The sequence below is a fragment of the Prionailurus bengalensis genome, chromosome D1, assembly GCF_016509475.1.
Source record: "Prionailurus bengalensis isolate Pbe53 chromosome D1, Fcat_Pben_1.1_paternal_pri, whole genome shotgun sequence".
NCBI lineage: Eukaryota > Metazoa > Chordata > Mammalia > Carnivora > Felidae > Prionailurus > Prionailurus bengalensis.
In genome coordinates this window covers 98183417-98209473 of record NC_057346.1, presented here as the reverse complement: position 1 = coordinate 98209473, position 26057 = coordinate 98183417, and the positions used below count along the sequence as shown (strand labels likewise).

At 54.2% G+C, this 26057-nt stretch overlaps 2 long non-coding RNA genes across 2 annotated transcripts; both read left to right on the top strand.

The window, feature by feature from the left end:
* Positions 1-4892: 4892 nt before the first annotated feature.
* On the top strand, positions 4893-9132 carry LOC122483738. Its single transcript, XR_006297462.1, has 4 exons — positions 4893-5131; positions 5371-5515; positions 7459-7613; positions 8347-9132. It is a non-coding gene; the product is annotated as an uncharacterized LOC122483738 (long non-coding RNA).
* An 11004-nt stretch (positions 9133-20136) lies between these two features.
* LOC122483739 lies at positions 20137-25488 on the top strand. The gene is made up of 2 exons (XR_006297463.1): positions 20137-23557; positions 25003-25488. It is a non-coding gene; the product is annotated as an uncharacterized LOC122483739 (long non-coding RNA).
* The last annotated feature ends 569 nt before the right edge of the window (positions 25489-26057 follow it).

Below are 26057 nucleotides of genomic sequence, written 5' to 3'. Positions count from 1 at the left end.
TCTTGCATTTGAATTGGCGAGCGGCACCCTCACGGTGAGAACCTGGGCAGGCCAGAAGCATGCCCACCCCGCTCAGGAACGTCCTGCGATATTAAGATACATCCTCATGATAAACCAGAGGGATAACGGAACCGGTAGACAAGAGCTTTGTCTCCGTGGAAGCAGGGGGTAGAGAGGGGGACGGACGAGTTGGGATTCCAGGGGCTCTATTCTTATGCTGCGTGACCTTAGGCAACTCACTACACCTTTCTGAGCCTCCCGTTCCCGACACTGTTATGTAGTCTGGATAAAGGACAACCGTGAGGGTACACCGAGGTTCCAGATGTGACGGCACTTTGGAAAGGCTAATGGGTGACCGAGTTCTGGGGATTGAGGATGATGGAAAGGTCTTTATGACAATTGCTTCCCTGTTCTCGCTGCTCTCCCACTCCTGAAGTCCGGCTGCCATCTATAACACTTAATAACAGTAACCCACACTTATTAAGTGCTCACTAAGGGCCAGGTATTATTTCACTCGGTTCTACTGTAACTTTATGTGCTAAGTATTGTTATTAACTCCATTTTATAGAGTAGGAAAGAGAGGCTCAGAATGGCTGATAAGCCGCCCAAGGCCACGGGACCAGTAAGCAGCAGGGATTTAAACCCAAGCCAGAAGACGCTAAAACCTCTCAGTTCTTATGCTGTATTCGCCTCTAAAATACGCCTGGCAAGCCGCTTCCAAACTGTGCTTGAACACCTCCAGGGACGAAGGGCTCATTACCACCCTCATCCGTATCCTCACCATGAGTGCTCTCCCCTGACACATAAAGCATTATTATGGTGAGATTATTATCTGTAAAATAGAGTGATTGGAGTAGATGCTCTCTTAAGGTCTATTCCAGAAACATCACTTGGAGAGCACAAGCATTTACCGACAAATCCAGCCTGGCTGCGGAAGAAAGGATTAAACATCTCCGTATGAAAATGGAACGCGGCGAGTAAGAGGTGGGTGTGAATGGGGGCAATTAATCCTCTTTTGCCGATCACTATAAAAAAACATTTGCTGGAGAGGAGGTATTTATTCCCTGCAGACACACGGTGCGATTTTAAAATATCTCCACAGAAGGAAAGATGACGGAGGAAATACAAATCTATTAAATGTGCAGGGCAGAAGAAAAAGGGGCTTCCATAAAAGGATTCCTAAAGCATATCAAAGGCTTCTGGGGTCAGCGAGGGCCGTCGGAACACTACCAATTAGAGCTAAATGGGAAACCGGCTTAAATCTCAAAATTAAAGATTAAGAGCGCCAATTAACTTGTCTTCTAACAGAAAACATAGCCCTTAATGCTCAGTGTAATTTAATATTTCAAAATTATGACCACAAGCATCTAAGGCTGCCGTTTGACAATATAAAATGGACAATAAAAATCTCCGCGGGGCCTTGGCTATCCTGGCCTAACAGGCGTTGAACTACGCGGGTACAGGGTGGCTCTGAAGTCACAATGGCTAGACTGGCCCCGGGCACAGTTAGAACTCGCCCCAGGACACCTCAGCTCCGTTTTCCAAAGACCCATTCTCTGGCCAGCAGGAACCTTTTGATTTGTGTTTTGCAGGCTTTAATAAGGTGGATTATGCTGATGTGAGCAGAGGAAACCCCCAGCCGTGCTGAGAGGGGCCGCAGACTTTTCCAGCAGATTTCTCCAAAGCAGGGCTTTTCAACCTTGAGGAGCTTTGAAAATGCCTCACCTCTGGGCCTTCATATAGACCGCAAGCCCAGGGCATTGGAATGTTTTAAAGCTCTCGGTTAATTCTCACTGGCACCCGGGGTTGAAAACTGCTCCTCTGAAATATTGTGGACCCACCGAAGAAGAGAAAGCGGACATCTGGAACACAGGGAAGGCTTGATTTATGCTGGAGTCACCAGGATGATACCCGCCATGCTGACAGTGAGCTGTGCAGATGAGAACAGGGGCCCACGGAAAAATTTCCTCCTGGCAGGTAGGAACTGGGAGCTGAGTAGAACACAGAATTCAGCCTCTGACAAAGTCTTGGAGCATAAAACCAGAAATATAAAAAGCCCACGGCTGAGACTCTAGGTGTCTGGGGACACCCTTACACGTGTGAGGCCCCTGTGGGTGACCGGCCTTCCTAAGGAGGGTGAAGCTGAAACCCCCATGTGGAGCTGTCCAGGACCTCCTCCTGGCCTTGAACCAGCTTCCCCGTCATTTCTCCGTGACTCTTCTCCCATTGCCTGGGTAACAGCATGGGGCACTGGGCAAGTTCCCAACTCTGCAGACAGATGGATGAACTCAGGGTGCAGAGACACCATTTAATGAGTGATCTTGGGCAAAGAGCTCCCCACCTCGAGCTTCCTCAGTTTCCTCATCTATAAAACACAGATAATAACAGGACTCACGGGGTTAGTGTAAGGACCGCCTGAGATCAGCCCTGCGGGCCCCCGGCGAGGCGTCTGGCTTCACGGCTGTCCCTTCACAGACCCGCTCTCGACATCCACCGTGTATCACCTCTTGCCTCCCTGCCGCCGTGCTTTCGCCCAGCCAGGACCCTCCACCTGGAGTGCCTTCCCTCATCGTCCATCGCTCCCTGTCCGATCCCACATTATTTGCCCTGATGCCGGGTTAGATGCTACACTTACCCCTCACTTTTTTTTCTTTGCTTCTTCTCCATTCCAGAATTTAGATTTTAAACTCTCCAACAGGACTGCTCTCTCCTCTGACCGTTCACCTCACCTGCATCCTGGACCCCTACTTTGCAGTGACCATCGTCTGCCTGAATCACACCGTCACTCCCCCACCCCACCCCCGCTGAGGATTCCCTGAGGATAACCGGTGTGGCATTTCATCTCCTGGAGGCCAGTGTGGAGTCTCAGAAAAAGCATGTGCTTTGGCACGAATCCTCCCAGCGAGCCAAAGAGGTAGGCCCTATTCTTAACCCCACTTTACAGATGAGGAAATCGAGGCGGAGGTTAAGTCACTTGCCTCAAGGCAAACAGCTCTAGTTCAGAGCCGGGGCTCTGGAGCCCAGTAGGCTGGGCTCCAGAGTCCTGGCTCTCTACCGCTTTGGGATGCATCCTTGCAGAGTGAGGTGAGAAGAGACAGGAGGGAGAAAGGAACGACCAAGGAGACTGGGTTATGGAGACACCCTGAGCCCCAGCGGGAGCAGGGAGGCTGTCATCAGCATCAGGGGGCCTCGGGGAGGTCACATGAGCCCCGAGTTTCCTTTCCCATCACTGTCTGTGTGAACCACCGAGGACGGGCTCAGAGGTCACTGACCAAGCATCTGGTCCGGAGTGATGCCCTTGTGCCCAGACACTGCCCAGCCCTCCTCCAACCTACCTGGATGGGTGGGTAACTCCGAGTCCCAACCTTCCCCCAACCAGAAGGTGGGGGGCCCTAGGCGTCTAGAGTGATGGTGGCGGCATGAAGGAAAAGACCACACCGTGGCCGAGAGCAGACTGAAAGAAGAACCAGCTGGAAACCTCCCATCTAGCAGGGCCCGTGTGAAACGCAAGCAGTAACATACCATGTGGCCCACGATCCCGTGGGCTGGAGCTCTGCTAGAGCACAGCAGCACTCCTTCTCCCCTTCTTTCTCATGGCCGGGCTCCAGCGGCCTCCTCTGATCCCGCTGGTGACCGTCCTCCGGCCCACAGCCCTTCCCACGCACCCCTCTATAATGACAGTGGTCACTCTGCCTTACGCTCATGCCCGTGGCCTGCTGGGTCGTGCAGACCGTGCTGGGCTTGAAGATCAGGTCCAGTCTTATTCATCTCGGTCTTCGCCAAGCCATCCCCCCAGCATGGGCCCGGTAAGCCAGGGTCGGCTGGCTGGATGGTGCCCCCCCCCCCCCCCCCGCCGCTAGACAGATCAGCCAACTGGCGCACATCACCTTGACCCCGGGGGGCACATGAATTCTGAGGCCTGCACAGCTCCTGGGAAGTCTCCTTCCCTCTGCCCTCTCCCCGCCAGCTCACTCTATGCTGCTGACCATCCTGCCTCCACCATGGTCGTTAACTGGGTGGGGGAAGGTCTTAGGTGGCTCACTTAACTCCTCTGAGCCTCAGCTGCCCCATCTGGAGAAGGGGGCTGTAGTGCCTGCCCTACGGAGTCATTCGAGGATACAGTGAGCTGCCATGGAAGGAGCCTGGCACAGGCCCTGGCAACAGGAGACTCCTCAGTCACTGGTTTCCTGTTGGGATCCTCCCTTCCAAATCGCAAAAACAAAGTGCTTCCGTCTGGCCCCGCTGGCGTCCTTCTGCTGGTTCCTAGGCAGTGCGGGGGCTCCAGGGTTACCCCGCAGGGCCCTTCTCCCAGCCTCCTTCACGGTGATTGGCATGAGAACAAAGCCAGGCCTCATACGGGTCTCCCAGGACCCTTGCCAGGGGGACGTCAATCCCTCCCCCTCAGCACAATGAGGGCCCTTTGCCTCCCCACTGTCACCTCCCCCGGGAAGGCTGGTGTCACGGAAGGGCCTCCAGGGGAGGATGCCCTCGGGCAATACCGAAACCTGGTCTGGTGCTAGTCGTGTGCCCTCCCCCCATCCCGTCCCGACCCCCACCAAAGCTTCTGAGGGGCTTCCGCGCTGCAGACCCAGGGGCTGAAACCGCTCTTCTGCAGAAACAGCCTTCACAGAGCAAACCACAACAGGAACAGTTTGAACACTCAGTGATTTTAGGCCCAGAGAACTAAATGTTCAGAGGAGAGGACAGAGCAAGGTCTGCTCCATGGAGAGGGGGCTGGGGGTGGGGGCGGACACTAGTGCTCCCCCCCCCCAACCTCCCGCCCTACCGCCAAGTAAAACGTAAGTCGTTTGGATTTTCCGGCTTGCCTTCCTTAACAGTTCATGGAGGGGCTGCTTCTGCTATTTGTAACCTTAAAAAAAAAAAAAAAAAAAAAGACACAAAACTCCTCGAGGTGTTTTTCCAATTCTTGGGACAGCCTTTCAGGGTTTGTTTTTACGTTCACAAACTCATCCTGTTCTCCTGGCAAAGCCGAGAGGCGGGCGGCCGTGGTTCTCTTCCTTGTTTTCTAGATGACTAAGCGGAGGAGGCTCAGAGAGGTGAAGACAGTTGTCCCTGGTCACCCAGCTAGCGAGTGCTGGGCTGGGGTCTGAACCCCTCTCACCACCAACTGGTAAATTCCCCTTTGTGCCCTGGGGCTTCCGGATTGGGGGGGGGGGGGCGGGAAGGGAGGAGAGCGACCAGGTTTCGGGCTTTTTCTGCTTTTCTGTCTCTCTCTCTCACCAGCTACAGGGATGGCCGGCCCAGAGCAGAGCACCTGGAGGGCTGTCTAGAAGGCAAGGAGCGTGGGAGGGGAAGAGATCGGGGGACATTCACTCGGGGGCTAACTTCTGTTCCTGTTCCCTGTTGCAGGTACTTGCTCCTCTGCCATATCACTTGGGCTTCCGCATAGTTTTCCTTTGGAGAAAGGGATAGAGAGCTTAAAAATAATTGGAAACCAGCGCACCAGACCAAGCGAAGTCCAGGGCTCGTGCCTGGCGGATCGGCGTGTGATAAGGTGGGTTTCCGTGCAGGCCGTGGGGAAACACGAAACTCACAAACCTAGAAGAGACTGGAGAGCCTCGGAGCCGCCAGCGCGAGTGGTGGGGGGCGGTGCCTCTTCGCTGAATTTGAATTTAAAATCCTTAGCCCTTAAAAAAAAAAAAAAAAAAAAAAAAAAAAACGGGCAAGACCCACCGTGCTACCTCCCAGCGGCAAAACCCCGGGGAAGGTTTTGCAAGGGGAAGGTTTTGTAAGATGTGGGCCTGGCCTGGCCTGAGGGGCGTGGCCCGCTAGGAAGGTCAGCTCCTGATGCCCTGCCAGCGACTCTGACCTCCAGGCCGGTCTGGGAGGTTTTCCCTCATCCAAGCAAAACACGTCAGACCTGGGCACCTCGGGTCAGCCTCGGGCAGGGGCTGGCAGGGCCACTTAAGAGAGGCAGGAGTTTAAGGAAGTCTCTGAAGTCGCTCAGACATCTGCAGAGGCTAAAACAGCAATTTCCTCTTGGTGGCGGGACATGGTGTTCCCAGAGGAACACGTGGCCCCCAGGTGCTGATCGGCCGTGGCTGTTGTGTCCCTGACCCGGTTCCTGCGGCTCGGCCTGCTCAGAGCCAGAGTGAAACTGTTTGACAGTCCACACGGGAGCAAGGGCCAGGGCTGGGGTCACTGTGACCAGTAAGACATGGCCCATGCCCCTGATGAGCAAAGGACACGCCGGGAACTTCTGTCCCCCTAGCCAGTGGGGTTCTGGAAGTAATGACTACAACAGATGCTACAATTTGTTGAGAACTTACTATGTGCTAAGTGCTTCACGTGCATTCATTACTTCATTGATGTCGGAGAAGTCCTATTGCTCCATTTAACAGATAAAAAGACTGAGATTCAGAGAAGTTAAGTCAAACGGTAAGTGGCAGAGCAGAGATTTGAACCCAAGTTTAGTGCCTAAGACTTCACCCTTGATCACGGTTCATTATCCAGACCCAAAGTATCTGGAGTAGTGGGACCCCACCCCTACCAAGGCTCCTGCCTTAGTTTCTCTGTACCATACATTTTCAGAGAGACAATGTCCCCCCCCCCCCCCCACTCAGGGCGCAACAATTGCTTCCGGGGGGGGTTACAAAAAAAATCTTACTTTTTAATGTATAAAGCACTCATACAATATATAAACAGATATATAGCATATCTGTAGTATTAAAAGTTGATGCGGGGGGGGGGGGCTCCGATTAGAAAAAAAGTGCCTGGAACATAGTAGTTGCTCAGCAAACAGTCGTTCCTTCCTTCACTGCCCACTGGAGCCAGATGTGAATCGGTCCCATTGGGAGCTTTGCATATTAGCCCCAGGCTCGGCCCAGTCTCACCCAGGTCCACCCTCGCTCCGTGAGCCCTTGTTGTCCAGGCCCCAGCAGGCTCGACGTCAGAGTCTGCTCCCATTAGGACCCAGGTTCACCCCCGCCCAACATCCTTGTTTCCTCCTGGGAGGCCCCAGCTCCCCAGAGTTGGCTGTTGGGACTCGTTACAGGTTAAACAGGTACAGGCTCAGCTCAGCTCCAATGAAACTGAACACTTCAGGTCCCTGTGGTCAATTCTCCCAACACAGGGAAAAAGGTAATTGTCAATTAACGAGCCCATCAACTGAGGCGGGAGGAAAATCAATAGCACGGACCAATACGAGTGTTCTAATGCCAGTCAGGATTCCGGGAGCGGGAGCCTTTCAAATAGGTACACGGAGTAATTGGCTGCTCCCTTGTGACCCGTCCCGCGGACTTTACAACTCTCCAATTAACACGTACCGTTGACAGGCACACAATTATTTGGGTTCACTGTGCCCCAGCTAGTGTTTGTTCAATCAGAACTTGCAAATACACAGAAAGTGTGCAGAATAGCAAACGTGGGATGGCTCTGGGGGAAGCCAGACAGCAAGTGGGTCTTAAAGGAACCCTGGACTTGGGATTTCTCTTCCAGAGAGCTGCCCCGATTCTCAGCTCGGATGTTGGCCCACAGCCCTACTGTGGCCGGCCCCTGACTAGACCTATCCTCATCCCACTGACGAACTCAGAGGGGGCTGCCCAGGGCTGGGCAAGCACTGTCTCCTGCGATCTACTGGAACCATCTACCAGGTGACTATCGTCCTTTGCAAAGAAGGAGCCTTCTGCCTGGAAGGCCATTTCTCATCTCTCCCACCTGGATCATTGTGACCCATCCAAATCAGTCTCCAGATCCTCAGGGATTCTTCCTGGATTTTTCCAGGCAGGGCCCTTTTCCCCATGCACCTTAGCTTCCTGGGCTTCCTTCTCCCTTAGCACATATCCCATTGGGTTACCCCACTGTTTTATCTCAATGTGCCTCCCCAAAGAGTAACTGAGCCCTTTGATGTCGGAGACTAAGCATCTCTTAGTCTTAAGCAGAGAAGGGACTTAGTAAATGGCTGTTGGGTGGACGGGCGGGTAGGTAGTGCAAAAAAAAAAAAAAAAAGACTTGGCGAGTGGACGGGTGGATTTGCGGGTACACGGCACAGCAGACGAGGAAATGGAGAGACTGGTTGGGAATGAAGGTGGGTAAGAGTGGAGAGGATAGGTGGGGGCATATAAAGAGGTTGGGGCTGGGAGGTTAATGGGTGGGAGGATGGCTAAAAAGACAGGAGGCTGGCTGGATGGTGTTGAGTGGTATCTGGAAGGCCATTTAGCACTGTGGTTAGCAGCGAGGGCTCTGGAGCCAGATGTCTTGGGTTCCACCTAAGCTCTAGTATCCCCTTGTCTTCTGGCTGTGTGACGGTGGGCAAACGAATCATTCTCTTCGGGCCTTAGTTTTATTACCTTTAAAATGGAAATAATACTAGAACTTCCCTTTTAGCTTGTTGCCAGGCCTAAGGTATACCGGGGAAACCGTGGCTGACACGAAGGAGGCCTGAAGAAACATCAGCCACTGTAATTTTTATTATTATCACCGTACCTATTGAGAGAGAAGTCAACAGATGTGTGGAAGGATGGCCGGACGTGCAGACGGCTGGATGGATGGGCAGACGGATGGCGGCGTGACGAGGGGATGAGTGGGGGGACAATCTAATGCACACACAGATGAGTGGAGGGTGGGTGGAGGAGAGGAAGGGAGAGGATGGGGGGTTGGACACCAGAATGGATGCTCCGTGGGAAGGGCAGCAGGCGGAGCGATCGCAGGGAACCCTGCTCTGAACTCACCCCCAAGGCGTCAGAGTTTGCTACCTGCCGCACTCCCGATGGGAAATCCTATCGGAGCCGTCCCTCCCCAACACCTAGGTCTGCTCCTGCTCTGGCTCCTGACAGTTTACAAGCCAAGCTGTTCTCTGAGGCTCTCGTGGCACTCAGCAGCTGGTCACGCAGTCCCTGTCCTCCCTGTCACAGAGCCATGCCCAGGGCCAGGCGGGCTCTCCTCCCAGATGGCCCTGGTCTGAATCTGCTGGGACTTCAAGTCCGCACTGGGGAGCTCAGGGCTCCACCTGAGGCAGCAGGACACAGCTCTGCCCCTGTGACTCCTTTTACGCTGTGTCATTGGCCTCAGCCTCCCAGGAAACTGAGGGAATGGACTGAGCAGCGACTGCGTACCAGACCGACCCGCGGCGCTTTTTGTCATATTTAATCAGTATTACAATCCTAGAAGGTGGAGTGTAATCATCCGCGTCTCACACGTGAGGTCGAGAGCTCAGAGTCACGGAGAGCAAGTGGAATCAGGACTTGATCCCAGTCTCCCACTCCAGACACCAAGGCTCTCTCTACAATCTCAACATTCTTGGGGGCCTCAGAAGAGGCTCCCATCCCATTTCCAGGGGGCACGCAAACTGTTGCTTGGGGACAAAGCTGGGACTATGCCAGGATTCTGGACGCCCCCAAAATGCCTTCTAGGGATAACATGATATTGCTTATTGATCTTATGTTAGAACAACTTGGCTAGAAGAAGACCTGTTGGTTCAAAGAGTTCAACCATTGCCCACCCCCCCCCCGCCCCCAACCTTACTCCATATGCCGGTGAAGAACATAGACATGTACTCCTTTGGTCGCCAAGGATACCGCAATCTAATGTGATATCGCCCCAGCAGGAATGGTCCCGGTACTGGTCAGACAGGTGGAACAGCCCTTCTCTGCCCGTCTCATGGGTTGGCAGCTAATCCTGAAATCAGCTTGTGATCCACTCTCAGGGCTCAGGCTTCAAAATCATGGATGATGGGGCGCCTGGGTGGCGCAGTCGGTTAAGCGTCCGACTTCAGCCAGGTCACGATCTTGCGGTCCGTGAGTTCGAGCCCCGCATCAGGCTCTGGGCTGATGGCTCAGAGCCTGGAGCCTGTTTCCGATTCTGTGTCTCCCTCTCTCTCTGCCCTTCCCCCATTCATGCTCTGTCTCTCTCTGTCCCCAAAATAAATAAACGTTGAAAAAAAAAATTAAAAAAAAAAAATCATGGATGAATCCTGAATCGCGCCCCCCAGGAGCCTCTCCTACTGTCCTGTGTGGGCAGGCCGACCCACTTGCACAGGTGTATCTCCTCCCTGAGCCAGACGAGAGGCCTTCTGTGCGGACTGTTAAATATCTAAAATTTTCCAGTGCTACCTGATGTTCGAAGTACCATGTCATAGGATCCCCAAAATAGCTCCGGTACCAGAAAAAGAAATTATAGACCAAGCTCACTTATGAAACGGGACAGGAAATTCTGAATAAAATATTAGCTAATGGAATTCAGCAATTCATATTTTAAAGTACATCATGATCAAGTAAAGTTTAACCCAGGAATGTAGGGTTAGCTCGATATTGGAAAATTTATTCTACGACACGGCACACGGACAGACGAACGGAGAAAGATCAGAGCGTCATCTCAAAACATGCAGAAAAGAGACTTAATATCATGGAACACATATTCGTGATTAAAACAGAAGCTCTTGGTGAAATAAGGGGAAAGGGAACATCCCTAATCTGATGAAGTGTATCTATGAAGAAATTTAAGCAACTATTTCACTCAAGGATGAGGCGTTAGGCCTAGTTCCTTTAAGTCAGGAGTGAGGTCGGATACCCTCTATCGTTGACGCTGCTCCACATTGAACTGAAGACCTAATCAACACAATGAGGAAAGAAGAAATGAGTACATCATGTAAGAATTCAAAAGAAGTAAAACTGACTTCATTTGCATTGCTATATAGAAATTGCCCAAGAATCTACAGTCTTCTAGAATGAGTAAGAACGTTCGCTGTAATACAAGCTCAGTATCTAGGTCTCAGTTGTGTTGCTATTCATTCTTAGTAATCAGTTCAAAACTCCTCTTAATGGGGTGGGGGACTTGGAGGCTGGAGGGCAGAGCCCCAGATAGAAAAGATGAGAAGACGGTTCGGCCAAAGACCAAGTCCAGCATCGATGATGCAGTCGCCACTATTATTTTCCCCTGGTACCCTTCCTGGGGGAAGAGCTGCTCAGCTGTTGTGGAATGCTGAACCTCCCCTTGGGTGTTGGCCAGGAATCTCCATTCCCAGTGGAGGGCTCTACCCCCGCAGAAGGTGTGAGGGCATCTGAAGTCGGTCAGTCAGGGAAAAAGACGTGGTATATCTTTTTTTTTCTTTGTGCGTTCGTTGTGTTTTCTTAAATTCCACATACGAGTGAAATCATATGGTATTTGTCTTTGTCTGTCTGACTTATGTCACTTGAGATTATGCCTTCTAGGGGCGTCTGGGTGGCTCCGTCGGTTGAGCGTCCGACTTCGGCTCAGGTCATGATCTCACGGTTCGTGAGTTCGAGCCCCACGTCGGGCTCTGGGCTGCCAGCTCGGAGCCTGGAGCCTGCTTCGCATTCTGTGTCTCCCTCTCTCTCTGCCCCTCCCCTACTTACACGATGTCTCTCTCTCCTTCAAAAATAAACATTAAAAAAAATTAAAAAAAAAAATTATACCTCCTAGGTCCGTCTGTGTTGTTGCCAATGGCCAGAACTCATTCTTTTTTATGGCTGAGGAATATTCCATTATATAGATAGATGGATAGACAGACAGACAGGTTCCACGTGTTCTTTCTCATGGCTTAGCTTTTTAACATAACTGCCAGCTGGCGACTTGGAAACCCTCTGTCCGTTTTTTGCTTACGTGTGGGAGCCTGCCTTGCGGAAAGCAACTTGCTTCTGACCCTTTCTCGCCCTCTCTTCACGGAACCAAAGGGAGTTAGCATCATAAGGGCACCCAGAAGCCACGCCCTTTGTCACTGGAGAAGCTAAAGCACAAAACAGTGAAGTGATGAACCCAGATCCCTACAAGCAGGAGCAGCCGAGCCTGGATTACCCACACACCTACCTACACCCCTGGGTGCGTGCCTGAGACTCATTCCACACCCTCCTGCACACCCACTGGGTGCCAGGCTCTACACTAAATCCTGGCATTGTACTTGGGATTAAGACAGACCCTGGGGCGCCTGGGTGGCTTAGTCAGTTAAGCATCTGACTTGTGATTTCGGCTCAGGTCATGATCTCACAGTTCATGAGCTCGAGCCCCATGTTGAGCTCTGTGCTGACAGCACAGCGCAAAGCCTGCTTGTGATTCTCTCTTTCTCCCTTTGTCTCTCTGTCCCTCCCCCACTCATGCGGCTCTCTCGCTCTCAAAATAAATAAATAAACTTAAAAAAAAAAAAAAAAAGACAGACCCTTACCCTCCTCTCTTAAACCTCACAGTCCTGGAGAGAAGACAGCCATGAATGGATAATTTGCATTAGCGAAATGCACACAAATAAAGAAATTAAGCAGAGAAAAATAAAAACCTGGGAGAGGCGTAAAGGGGACACTCAGGGTGCCCGGAAGGGGAGTCAGGGACTGCTCCAAGGAGGCGCCAACATAGAAGGTGTGTCCGGAACGAGGCGCCACTCAAACAAATAAAAACTGTACAGGGGGAAAAAAGACTCCTTTCAAAACCTCAAGACAACCCTGAAAGGTACCTCGTAATAAACCGAGCAAAAGAGGTGCTTGACTTTTATGGAGAAACTCACAAAGCATTACAGAAGGAAATACAAGGAAACTCCGGAAACTGAGGGCAGGATGGGAGGTGAGAAGGAGGGGGCGAAGGCAGGCAAGAGGGGCCTCCCCGCTGCCCACGCTGGATGGGCTCTGAGCAACACCCAATGGGAACGCAAAGAACGATTCGGATTCTGGGCTCTGGGCACTTGAGTTAGAGTTTCCCTCTGGTCACGGGCGGTGCTTTCATGCCCACTTTTTGCAAGCAGAGCTAATGCACATGCAATTTTGTAACCAGCCTTTTCCCACTTAACGATACAGCACGGATACTTCCCATATCGTTAAGGGCTGTTGGATAAAAAACCGTGAAGAGTGGCTCTCCGAGGCAGACAAGCATTGGGGGCTTCCCGGAGTTCGGAGAGGAGGACAGTGTGCGGTGGGGGGGCACGGACTCGGCGTACCATCTGATCCCCTCGACCAGGACCTCCACAGGATGCAGAACTTTTCCTTTCATTTTGCAAATGAGGGAGTGGGGCTGGGAGGTACAGGTGACAGCTGCTCAGGGTCCCCAGGGCTCTTGGCTCTGTGCTGCTCCCAGAGCTGAGGGTGGGGGCAGACCATGCCTGTCCCCCTTTGTTCCCTGACAGCAGGCACCGTGTTGTGGGGAAGGACACTCGTCTAGTCGCGTGCTGCGTGACCACACTGCCTGGCGGCATGCTGGAGCTTGGGCCGCAGGGGAAAACAGAACCAAGGTCCTCCTGCCTTGGCTTCCTAGGACTGAGGCAACACCACCACCTTGGCAGCTTAGAGCAAGAGAAAGGCGTTATCTCCCAGATCGGAGGCCAGCAGTCCAAATTCAAGGTGTGGATAGGGCTTCGCTACCTCGGGAGGCTCTGGAGGAGACTCTTGCTTGCTCCTGGCAGCTCCTGGCGATCCTTGGTTCGTGTCCGCCTCATCCGCTGTCTGTCCCCATCTTCACGTGCCATCTTCCCTGTGTCTCTGTGTCTCAAGCCTCTCCCTGTCTTCTCTTATAAGGCAACAGCCATTGGATTTGGGGGGGTCTACCCTAAATCCAGGATGCTCTTATCTCCAGATCCCTGACTTAATTTTATCCGCAAAGACTAAGTCCAGGTAAGGCGAAAACACAGCCACCACGGCTCAGGACTCGGACGTGTCTTTTTGGGGGGACGCAATTCAACCCACTCCCCCGACCCACATTCTCGTGAAGGCAAATGAAGACCTTAGACGGTGACGAGTGCTGTGCCGAAGGCAGAAGAAGGGAGGGAAGAGGACAGAGCCTGCGGAGCGGGCGGGGCGGTTCTGAGTGGGACGTTCAGGGGAGGCGTCACTGGGAAGGTAACATCGGAGCACAGATGTGAAGGCGGTGACGGAAAAAGCCATGTAGGTATCAGCGCGAAAAGTGTCCCAGGGAGAAAGACCAGCAAGTTAAAGAGGCCGAAGAAGAAGCATGCCTGGAAAGAATCAAGCATGGGGAAGAGAGGGAGGAGGGGAGTCCGGGCAGGGGTGGGGCCCCCGTCTGCAGGCTCTTGCTCTGAGCAAGATGGGAGCCATGGGAAGGTTTCCAGCAGAGGTGAATACAACAGGGGCGCATCACCTGCTGGGCGCAGACCAGCGAGGAGGAAGCTACCAGATCCAGACGGGGGATGCTGGCTTGGACCGCCATGGCGCCAGTGGAAATGGAACAGTGGTGGGAATTCTGGGTGCGCTTTGAAGGCAGGGTCAGCAAGATTTCTGACGGGTGTGAAATGTGAGCAAAAGGGAGGAACCCCGTACAACAGCTGGGTGTTTTGGCCTGAGGAACCCAAAGCGCGGACTTGCTTCTGACCACGTTGATGGAGGCTGCATGACAGACAGAATTATGGGAAAGCTTAGGAATCACATTTTGGACAAGTTGGGCATGAGACGGCAATTAAGAAGAAATGCTGACTCAGGGCAGGGGGTGCCTGGCTGGCTCAGTCGGTAGAGCCTGCAGCTCTTGGTCTCGGAGTTGTGAGTTCGAGCCCCAGGCCGGGTATAGAGATTACCTAAAAATAAAATCTTTTTTTAATTTTTTTTCAACATTTATTTATTTTTGGGACAGAGAGAGACAGAGCATGAACGGGGGAGGGGCAGAGAGAGAGGGAGACACAGAATCGGAAACAGGCTCCAGGCTCTGAGCCATCAGCCCAGAGCCTGACGCGGGGCTCGGACTCACGGACCGCGAGATCGTGACCTGGCTGAAGTCGGACGCTTAACCGACTGCACCACCCAGGCGCCCCCTAAAAATAAAATCTTAAGAGAAGAAGAAGGAGGAGGAGGAGGAGGAGGAGGGGGAGGAGGAGTAGAAGGGTGGGGAGGAGGGGGAAGAGGAGGAGGAAATGCTGGCTGGGCAGTTGGATATTTGAGTCTGGGGTTTGGGGCAAGGTCTGAGCTGAAGATACAAAGGTGGGGGTTGTGAGCCTAGAGACCCTGTTTAAAATCCAAAGGGCAGGGGCGCCTGGGTGGCGCAGTCGGTTAAGCGTCCGACTTCAGCCAGGTCACGTTCTCGCGGTCCGTGAGTTCGAGCCCCGCATCGGGCTCTGGGCTGATAGCTCAGAGCCTGGAGCCTGTTTCCGATTCTGTGTCTCCCTCTCTCTCTGCCCCTCCCCCGTTCATGCTCTGTCTCTCTCTGTCCCAAAAATAAATAAAAAACGTTGAAAAAAAAAATTTGAAATCCAAAGGGCAGACGAGGTCCTGATGGGAGTGATTGCAGAGAAGAGGCCCCGAGAATGACTTTACCAAGGATACCCCAACATTACAAGATCGAAGAGGGAACCCACAGAGGAGGGGAACAGGAGTGACCGGTGAGGTGGCAAGAAAGCCAGCAGAAAGTGGCACCTGCAGAAACCAAAGAGTGATTTAAAAGGGAGGCGGTGGCCAGTTACGGGCCATGCCGCAGCTGGGTCAGGTGGGATGCATGCAGAGCGACCCGTGGGGTCTTGGAGGTCTCGGCGTCTTAGCTGAGGGAGGTTCAGTGGAGGGACGGGATGGAAGTGGCTGGCTTGCGATTAAACAAAGTGGGGGCAGGGAACCTGGGGACACCCGCAGAGACAACTTTTCCGGGTGTTTGGCGGTAAAGAGGAACGAATGAATGAGTTTGAGCTCCCTGGTGCTGGGGGACCTTTTCTTCTGGTCAGCCCTATGCTACGTGTCTATCCCCTGGCGTGGAGCCTGGCACTTAGTACCCATTCTTTAATGTTTATTTATTGGTTTGTTTTTGAGAGAGAGAGAGAGAGTGCACGGGGAGGGGCAGAGAGAGGGAGAGAGAGAATCCCAAGCAGGCTCTGTGCTGTTAGCACAGAGCCCGACACGGGGGCTCGATATCACGAACCGTGAGATCATGACCTGAGCCGAAGTCGGACTCTGAACCCACCGAGCCACCCAGGCGCCCCGGAAGTGGGTTTTTTTTTACCGGGCTACAGACACGGTTGTGCGGAGGTCCGATAGATGGTACAGTCCAACCCCCCCCCCCCCCCCCCCGCCACCAGAAGGTTTGGGAAAGCTGGGAAAGGAGGGGAGGGGGTGCTTGCGCTGGGGGTTTGGATCCACTGAAGGCCTCGGAGGAGGAGGGATGTGGTCGGAGCAGGGGAGGGAGAAGGGGCGTCAGGGAGACCAGGCGGGAGGCTGCTGCTGGGCCGGCTACCTTAATAGCCTGTGCAGGGGTGGGGGGTGGGGGTGGGGGAGAAACAGGCAGGAGCCGAGCTGCAGATCCGCCTGCGGGCATGCAGGGCAGGCCCCGGTGCCCAGCTGCTGACTGCTGGAGAGCCAAGCCCTTTTCACGAGGCAGTTAGAAGCGCTCTTGGGCAATCTCATCTCTAAAAGACTGAATTTCATTATAATTTAAGTCTTTCTTGGGCTTCATCAAAGGCTCTGAGTGTCTTGAAAAAGAGAAGCATCTCTTTCCTCAGGTGAGGGGAAACCACGCCAGAGCTTTCTCTTCTAATATAAACTAGACAAGGAGATGCGGCTGAACTGGGCAGAGCCTGCCGGAGAACGCTAATAGACTGGACGAGAAGAGAATTATAGAAAGAGACAGCTCCAGAGGGTGGTGGGGCAGAGCAGAAAGAGGGTCCGGGCTGCCCGCCCCAGGTGGGCTCCCGGGGGACCCGGGATCAGCGTCTGCAGCCGAAGGGCCGCAGGGCCTGGAGGGGCTCCGCTTCTCATCTGGCGAAAAGCTTCTCCGCCCGGAGACCAAGGAGACAAAGACCCCTCGCCCCCAGCATCCTTCCTGGTGCATTTCCAGTGATCCCATTAATTGTGGAGGTTCCGGGGCTGGAATGGAATTCATGGCGTTTCCTGCATAGGAGCGCGCAGTGGGGGTGGATGGAAGTGACCTAAAAACATTTAGCCAGAAAAAAAATAATAATAATAATAAAACCCACGCAGGTTTGACTCTCCCACCAGAGGCCGGGAAGGGGTTGGGGGCTATTGTGCACGCATGCATGGTTTAAAATATCACAGGCGGTTAGATGTCTCACGGCCGCCTTGGCTTATAAGGAGGTGCTTTGCTTTTGTAAAATCAGATTATTTCCTTTCTGCCTTTAATAAAAACCAGCGCTGGTCTCTGACTCACAGGCTCCAAACAGCCTTCGCTGGTTACAGAGGCTGGGATTTCAGCAGGGGCACGGGCTGGAACTGTTCTCAAATAGGAAATCGAAGACCCAGAGACAAAGGAGGGGGAGCGGGAAGGGGGGAAGGGGGGAAGGGGGGAAGGGGGGAAGGGAGAGGCAGAGCAGGAAATAAATGCAGAGTTAATGCTCAGCGAGGGCCTCAGCGGCCGGCTCCCTGGGCGCCTCGGCAAGGCCGCTCAGACCCAGGAGTGCGGGAGGCGGGGGTTCTGGGCTCCCCACCGGCAGCCCATTTGTCCCCTGCCAGCAGGCCCTCTGCACCCCGGGGGGCTCCTCATCCCATCTCCTGTCAGAGGCTCTTGAGTCTTAAGCAGATGCCCTGTCACGCAGAGCGAGAGGCTGTCACCTCCACGGGAGGGCATGATCACTCAGAGTTGATATGGTGGCTTTGAGGCTGGGGCTGGGGCCGGGGAGGCAGGGTTGAGCAGGGGCGAGAACCCCAGGGGAGGCGAGAGGGGGGGGTTCCAAGAGAAGGTGTTCCCTGTTCTGTCTTGCCTGTCTGTCTCTCCCTCTCTGCTCCGGCTTTGGCTTTGTCTTCCTCTACCTTCCTTTGAGTCTGGCTCATTGTATCTCATTGTCTCGCTCATTCTTTGTCTCCTTCCCTCTTTCTCTGTCTGAATCTCTTTTATTCTCTTAAGAAAGATGGCCGAACTTGTTAAGCCAGAGATCAAACACCCCAACGGGCTGAATGTGTAAGAAGGGAACACGACTTGAACATCTGGTACGCGCGTGCTCTCTCTCTCTCTCTCTCTCGCTTTCGCTCTCTCTCTCGCTCTCTCTGCGACACAGTGGGTTCCCCGTGGAGAGAAAGGGCAGGGAGGGCGTAGGGTGTGGGTGAGAAAATCAATGAAATCCTGTCCCTCCTGGGCCTGGTAACAGTGGCTAGAGCTGCGGGAAGGGCGAGACTATTCCCTAAGGGCCGGACAGTCTGCTACCAGGGCTGGACCACCAGTGAGGCCACCGTCCCCGCAGGAGGAAGCAGGTCTGATGTCCCGGTGAGGTCTGGAGGCTCTGAAGTGGCTTTGCACGGAGAGGAAACATGTATGGGGGTGAAGAACAAGCATTTCGCTTCAACCTGTACCAGCCCCGCGAGGGGTATGATTCTCAGCTTAAAGATGAATGAGGTTCAGACAGGCCACGGAACGGGTCCGGCACACCCCGCCGGCAGAGGCGGGGCCGATTCGTCTGGGAGTATTTATTGTTGCAGGTGGAAGCTTGGACCTTGGTAGGTTCGGGGTAAAGGCGACCAGGTGAGGACACAGCTAGTCTGGGCCTAAAGGTGGGGAAGACGGAGGGATGGGCGGGGGGGGGGGGGGGGGGAGGCGGCCGATGGCACGAGAGAGCGGTGGCCTGCCGGAGACCCGCCCATCCGAGTGTGCCCTGTAGGGGCAGGTCAGCAACGGGGGCTCCTTGTGCCCATGTCCCTTCTGAGAAACGGGAACATTCCGTTGCCCTGGGGAGCAATGAGAGGGGGGAGGGAAAGACAGGGGGGGTGACAGGGAGGAGACCCGGCTTCTCCACACTCCCCCCCACTCTCCCCTCCCTGGAGTGCTGACCTGTGGACGGCTCCCTGCAAGGGCATCGGACCAGGAAGGGCAGGAGGGGGCGCTCACGGGGCCTGCCCTACGCCTGCCTTGCTGCGCCCACAGATGTGAGCTCCCCTCCCCCTCCCAGGCCCCCCCCCCCCCCCCCCGCCTCATTTTGCAGAGAAGGTGACTGAGGCACAGAGATGTTGTACACTTGGCTGGTGCTCACACAGCTAGTAAGTGGCCGGGCCGGGGCCCCTCTATTTTCCATGACCCCGGGCGCTGTCTCTGTGTCTGTCTGTCTCTCTCCCCCCTCTCTCTCTCTCTCCAAGCATGGAGGCGGGGGCAGGGTGGTCAGGGGGAGGGGACACGTCACCCAGTCCACTCAGCTCCAAGGTTGGTTGGGACCCATGCTTGCCACCAGGAGAGGAGGACACAAATGACAGAGGGGGACCACACAGCAGCCACGTCGCCTCCCTCCCGCACCCCACACCACCTGGTGAAGGGTCATGCGCATAATAGCAGCAGGCCTCTCTCTCGGCCCCGCCTCTGCCCGCTGGAGAAGAAGACTGTGACAGGTGTCTTCTCCAGGGAGCGGGGCTGAGTGTGGGAGGGGGTCTTGGTGGGCAGGGACTCAGGGAGTGGGTGCCACGTCCCCTGACTTAGAGCTGCACACCTCTACGCCTGGGCTAGGACATACGTGCGTCCCCAACCCACTGGCTGCGGGCGGAAAGGCTTCCGTGGGGCCACCGGGCTCTGAGAGAAAGAACGCGACCCTTCCCTGCCAGGCAGGTGCAGCGTGCCAGGGGAGGGGCTGGAGCCAGGCAGGTCAGCAGGGCGGGCTGCTGACACCAACGTGTGAGTGGACACAGGACCGAGATATTTGTGTCACATCACAGCACCCGCCGCGTGGCTCTCTGCTCAGAGCCCCTCGGGTAGAATATGTGGCTACTGTGCACGTCTGACATCCACTTCCAACGTGAGCCCCAACTCTGACGTGCTCGTTAGAACAAAACTCAGGTACGTGCTGCTGACATTCGGCACCGTTTGCTGAACCCAGGACTGATACGCAGCTTTCACCTATGTTAGCGTTTCTGAGCCAATGTTTTAACTGTTTTAAATGTGTATTTATTTGTGAGCGGCGGGGGAGGGGCAGAGAGAGAGGGAGACACAGAATCGGAAGCGGGCTCCAGGCTCCGGGCCGTCAGCACAGAGCCCGACGCGGGGCTCGAACCCACAGACCGCGAGATCATGACCTGAGCCGAAGTCGGACACTCTTACATAGTATATAATTATACTATGTTTATGTTTTTAAAAACATTTTTAATGTTTATTTATTTTTGAGAGAGAGAGAGAGAGAGAGAGTCAGAGCATGAGCAGGGGAGGGACAGAGAGAGGGGGAGACACAGAATCCGAAGCAGGCTCCAGGCTCTGAGCTGTCGGCACAGAGCCCGACGTGAAGCTTGAACTCACGAACCGCAAAATCATGACCTGAGCCAATGTTGGACGTCTAACCAACTGAGCCACCCAGGTGCCCCAAAGCAGTTTTTTTTTTTTTATATCAGGAGATCCACATACAAATCAGAAGGTCTGGCTTTCCCGGGTGCCTATTCTCTGTTGGTTTCACAGGCTGGCACTGAGCAGGGCGCCCCCTCCAGGCAGGGCCGGGCTCTCCCAGAGGAGCTCGAACTCTGCCCTGCCTACTTCTGTCATTTCCACTGCCCGCCTGGCCACGCGAGCCCCAGGGCTTGGGACCTGGTTCTGGCACACGCCCGTGGCCCCCAGAATATGTTCCTTTGGGTCCTGGCCCAAATCTGTGCAATTTCTGGACTCAGGAAAGGATGGATACAACCTGCTATAAGTGAGGCAGTCTTACCCTGGGTCCTTCCATTGCTGCCAATCTGCAGATGACAGATGACACGTTTCTCCAAGGACGCCCAGACCGGACATGTAGAGCCTGTCATGACGGCACTGGAGTCCCCGTCACCTGCTCCTGAGCTGCCAGGGAAGCCTCTCGGTCTGTCCGCCATGCCCAGAGTCAGGCCAGGCGACCCCGGGGCCTCAGAGCCTCCCTGGTGTCCCTCCCTGGTGGTTGCCATGGGAACCAGAGCTGGGGCTGGGCAGGGTCTTTGCTCTTCACACCTTGCGTCTCCTTTCTCAGTTCTTGCTCAAGGAACGTTTGCAGAGCACCTGTAACGTGCCAGGCCCCATATGAGATACGAAAGGACGCTAAGCGTCAGTCCCTTGCCTTAAAAAACTCATAGTTCAGGGAGGAGTCAAAGTCAGACCACAGGTGACCCTACATCCTGGCTGGCTTTACAATTCAAGGTCAGGGAGAGGCCCAGGCTAACGCTACAGGTTGAGGAACGCAAGTGGAGTGAAATCAGGAAGGTTCGTGGGGAATATGGCTTTTGAGTTGGACCTTGAAACGTTTCCCTGGGGGGAGGGGGGTCAGAGAGGGTGTTCTGGGCAGGGGTGTGGTGGGCGAAGGGAGCAGGGGCAAAGGTGTGGAGGCGGGCAAGTACAGGGCGGGGAAGGGAGCCCATCCAGCCGCAGGAGCAGACCCAAAGGAGCTGATGTGCAGGACATTCCTTCGGCCACGATCAAAGAAACCTGGGGAAGACCGGGCTGATTTCCAAGAACGCATAGAGAACACGGAATTTTCCAAGTTGATTTGTTCGCAGGCCCTTGCTCCACCCGCCCCCTTTTTATTTGCAGCCGGCGGAGCACCCGTGGGGCTGGGGAGGGGGGTGACAGAGGAGGAGATGGGAACAGCCTGGAACGGAGGCAAAGCCAGGTCATGCAGTCTCCGGTGCCCAGCAGCGGCTTTACTGCGAGGGTACTGGGCACGTGAGAGGGTTCTAGGCAGAAGGTGACGTTACCTGGTTTGCTAACATTTCAGAAAGATGGGGGGCTGCTTGAAGAGGCAGGGGCAAGGGGAGGGGTGGGAGGGAGAGGATGAGGAGGAAATCTTCAGCCCTTGGATCCACAAGAGGAGGCGGGAAGGACAAGGCAGGTGGTTGCGGACGTGGAGAAGAGCCGGAGGGGAGATTTGCTGGCCATCTCAGGGCCTGCTGGCTTTTCTCAGGGGGAGAGGAGCCAAGGTTTCCCTTCCCAGCAATGTGGAGCATCCCAAGGGTTGCCCGTGTAGGAGGGTCACCCCCCCCAACCCCCACCAAGGGCACACATAACGTCTGTTCTCTGCAGGGGAGGGAGGCCAACAAGAGAACTCCCTAGCTGCGTGTACTTGACCTCCCGTATCTCCATCTCTTCAGCTGAGATGGGGAGAGAGACAGACCAGGGGTGCCACCAGGTTCAAGAAGCTGGGTAGCACCTTGTAGGTCTTCAGGGAAAGTTACTTCCGTGATCCTTAGGCTAGCAGCTTCTCAGGAGCCAAGGTTCTGGAGGTGAGCTGCAATCAAACCTTAGCTTTGCTCTGTGCCGATTACGCAGCCTTGGTCAGGTGACCACTCGAACTCCCCGCACCTTTGTCTGAAAACGGGGCTAATGACAGTGCTCCATTCAGGCGTGGTAATGAGTAAATGAGAGACGATGCTATATAAGGTGCTACAGAGCGCCAGACGCGGTAAGTGCTCAATAAATATTAGCTATTGCTAATTTTAATATTAATGAGGTTTTATACTATTGGCGATCAAAGTCCATTTGGATTTATATTACAGAACTTTCGAACGCAAGTTTATCACTTTGGGGTGCGTACAGTGACCCCTATTTGGCTACTACAATATTAGCAAGAAAGTCTTTGGGGGACTGGTCTTAGCCCATTCGGGCTGTTGTGACAGTATCCCGTAGCCTGACTGGCTTATAAATAACAGAAATATATTTCTTGCAGTTCTGGAGGTCCAAGCTCGAGGCACCAGCAGATTCAGTGTCTGGTGAGGGCCTGCTTCTGGTTCATGGACCGGTGCTTTCTAGCTTCAGCCACCAGTGGGGGAAGGGCCAGGGATCTTTCCTGCCTCCTTTATAACAAGGGCACTAATCTCATTCACAAGGGCTCCCCCTAACGACCGAATCGTCTCCCAAAGGCCCCACCTCCTAATCCCACCATCGCGGGCCTTAAGATGCAGTTTATAAATTTGGTCGGGGGGACGCAAACATTCCAGTCCATAGCTGGGGCCCATGTTAATCACCTGATAATAATGATTTGTAATTAATGGCCTGTATTTCAAAACTTGCTTCTAAGTGCTTAAAAGTGTTTCTCCTGTCACATAGAACCGACGAACCATTAGACTATGGACCCTGATGCTTAACTTGCCGAGCACGTCTCTTAACTGAGTAGCAAGGCCAAGGTCTAGGTCTGGCTCAGAGCCATCGCCAGCCAAGAATGAAAGATAGCAGAGGGGCTGAGGCCGGGTCGGACCACTGAGAGCACCGTGCAGAGAAATGGGCAGACCCAGCCAGGGGAACCCCAAGGTCCTCTCCCCGGCGGGAGGCAGGGGCAAAGCTCATGGCTCTATGCCCTGAGTGACGAGAGCACAGGGACCTGGCGTCACCCACCAGCCAAGCCTCCAGCCACCTGCTCCTGGTGACCTGGGGTCTGCTATGGCAGGTTCCTCGGCTAATCGTCCACCAGACACATTGTCGTCTTCCTCCCGAGTAGTGGGATTGTAGGTGGGCACCCAGCCGCCCAGCTAGACTACACTTCCTGGCCTTTTTTGCAGTTGGCAGAGTTCTTGCCTTGCACTTTATGTCGCAAAAGTGGTGCGTGCTCCATCTGAGACGGAGCCTCTAAGACAGCGGGCACATTTCCTCCTCGATCTCTTGTCACCTCCCTTCCGTCTACAAACAGGACATGGCTGAGACCCAGCTTCACCCCGTAGATGTTTACAACACCCGAGGGAATGGTGGAGAAACGAGATGGGAAGAACCTGAGTCACCAAACGACTGAGTGACGGGATCCACTCACCCAAAGGTAAGGTCTTTGTTCTTTACGTTACCGGATTTGGGCGGTGGGGTGGGGGCGGGGGGGGGGGATGAAAGTCTCTTTGTTACGGCAATGTGGGTTCCCCTCACGAATACAAGGAGCTTCCAATAAATACGACCGAGGAGAGTAAGCAGGTGCAAGGCGAGTCGCTTTGGAATCTGGGACCATTGGTCTCCCCTTTTGTAAAACAGAGGTAACACCGTGGGTTACCAGTTTACATCCGGGATTTTTCGTTACACGCCCACCGTATTGTCCAGCACAAGAGAAGGGCTGGGGATGCAAAGAAATAAAACACAACAAAAATATTCAAACTCCTTGACCCACCACGGCAGGACCTCAGGGAAATTTCCTAGCTTGCCTTGTCCCCTCTCACCACATACCTGTGTCCCTGCTGGGAGACACCCTCTCCCCGGACGGGCCGTGAGCGTTAATGTCTCTGCACCTTTGCTCAGGCTATACCCTCTGCCTGAAAGCCCTTTCCCTTCTCCGTCACCCGTGGAATGGTCCTCATCCCTCCAGGCTTCCTCTGTGGCAGAGTTAGCCCTTCCTCATCGGGTCATGTTACCAGGAAGGTGCACACCCCTCTGGTTTAGGAAACTTGGGGGGTCCAATGCTGAGTGCAGGGCTGGCAAAGACGGAGGGCTCAGAACGGTGCATTCATTTGACAAACACTGCTGAGGTCCCACACTAAGGACAAGAGACAAAGTTGTGAACAAGACACACATCCCTGCCCGCAGACAGATCACATGATAGCGGGGGGACCAGACCCTAACCAAACGCCCACGCCGCAAATGTATCATTACGTACAGGGACGGATGAGGTGAGGAAATGAACAGGGTGCCGTGCGGCCACCTTGCGCGGACGACTGCTTGTCGGTGGGACCTCAGAGCAGGCCTCTCTGGGGAAGAGCGCCCTGGAAGCTGACATTTCAAGGGAGTGGGCGTCGGGAAGGTGAAGGAAAGTACTGACGTGGGTATGGTGTCGTAGGCAGAAGGCACAGTACGTGCATATAATCGGAGACCAGAAAGAGCTCGGAGTGTGGTTGTGGGATAACGCATGGGAGACGACGACAGGAGGTGGGGGGGGGGGGCTGGGGGTTTATCTCCTGGGCATCCGCCCATGGAAGGGTGGGGAGTGACCTGATGCAGTTTCCATCAGCGGGAGGGAGAGGTACTGCAATGGTCCAAGCCCGACACAGTGAAGCCTGGGTCTCGGGAGGTGGCGGTGGGGAGGGAAAGAGGGGTGTCTGAGAGGTGAGGGTAGAACATGGAGGTTCAGCGTGGACTCCTGGAGGTTGCTGGGAGAGGGAAAGGAAGGGTACAGAGGAGGGCCCGTGTCTCCAGGGAGCGCGTCTGGAAATCGGCTGGAGCTGTAACAGGCAGCGTGTAAGGAAGGCTCGACGCAGGGAACGGCGCCATTTGCCCCTTAAACAGGTGTCGGCGGTGAGCTGAGGGGGGAACAGAATTTGTTCAAGACACACGGCTCTAAAGAATGGAAACAGCCTGCCATCCATCATAACCAGGGAGACCGGTTAAATAAGGTCAGGGCTCTTTAAACAGACCACCGTGCAGCCATATAAAAGAACAAAGAAACTCAGCTTGAGTGAATGAAGAACTGTCTCCAAGACACATCACGAAAAAGCAAGGTGCAGACCGTGGACATTGTATGTGACCATTTGTATTAAAATGGGTGAAATATAGGAGTATAAATACATAATTTTTTTTTTCTCGAATACAAATAAACTCTCTCGGAAGCACACAAGAGCCCGGAGAACACGGGCTGCCTCCAGGAAGGAGGGCAGGAGGGAGACTTTTCTCCCTCTATCCTTTTGTGGTTTTGGGGTTTCAATCATGAGAATGAATTAGCTATGAAACAATTCATAATTATCATTGAATAAAGAATACATTCCGGCTTAAAGATTAACCAGCGGTAACACAAAATGTTACGTCTGGAGAGCCGCTATCAAGGAGGCTTTGGTCCAGTCTGATGGGTCCCCTCCCCCAACCCCTCCCCCTCGCGCCCCCACCCCTGCCCCAGCAGGGCGCTGGGGGCCCTCTGGCTCTCTGCCTTCCTGTCCTGCAAACCCAGATGTAAAGCAGCACCATGATGGCAGTTGTGGGTTTCTACAGTTTTGATTGCTGCTATTAAAATTGATTTTTTTCCTTGAAATCACCTAATACACAGAAAATTTATGGTCAGTTCCACGGCGGCAGATAGCCTAAATCAACCCACTCCGAGGTCAGAATCCCAAGCTAAAAAGTTTCCACTTGAAAACAGCTCTCACGTCACCTGGCGGGGGACAGTGGCCCTTGTGCCCGTGGAGGCCCAGAGCCTGGTGAATCAGCCACGGCTGGGGAGCGACAGCCAGCAGGAGCCTCCAGAATTCTGTGCATGGTGGCCCCTGTCGGACCAGCCACGGGCCTTGCTGCCCAGTCCAGCCAAGGTGAGGCACAGGACAGGAGAGAGAAACGCAAGCCATGAGTTGCAG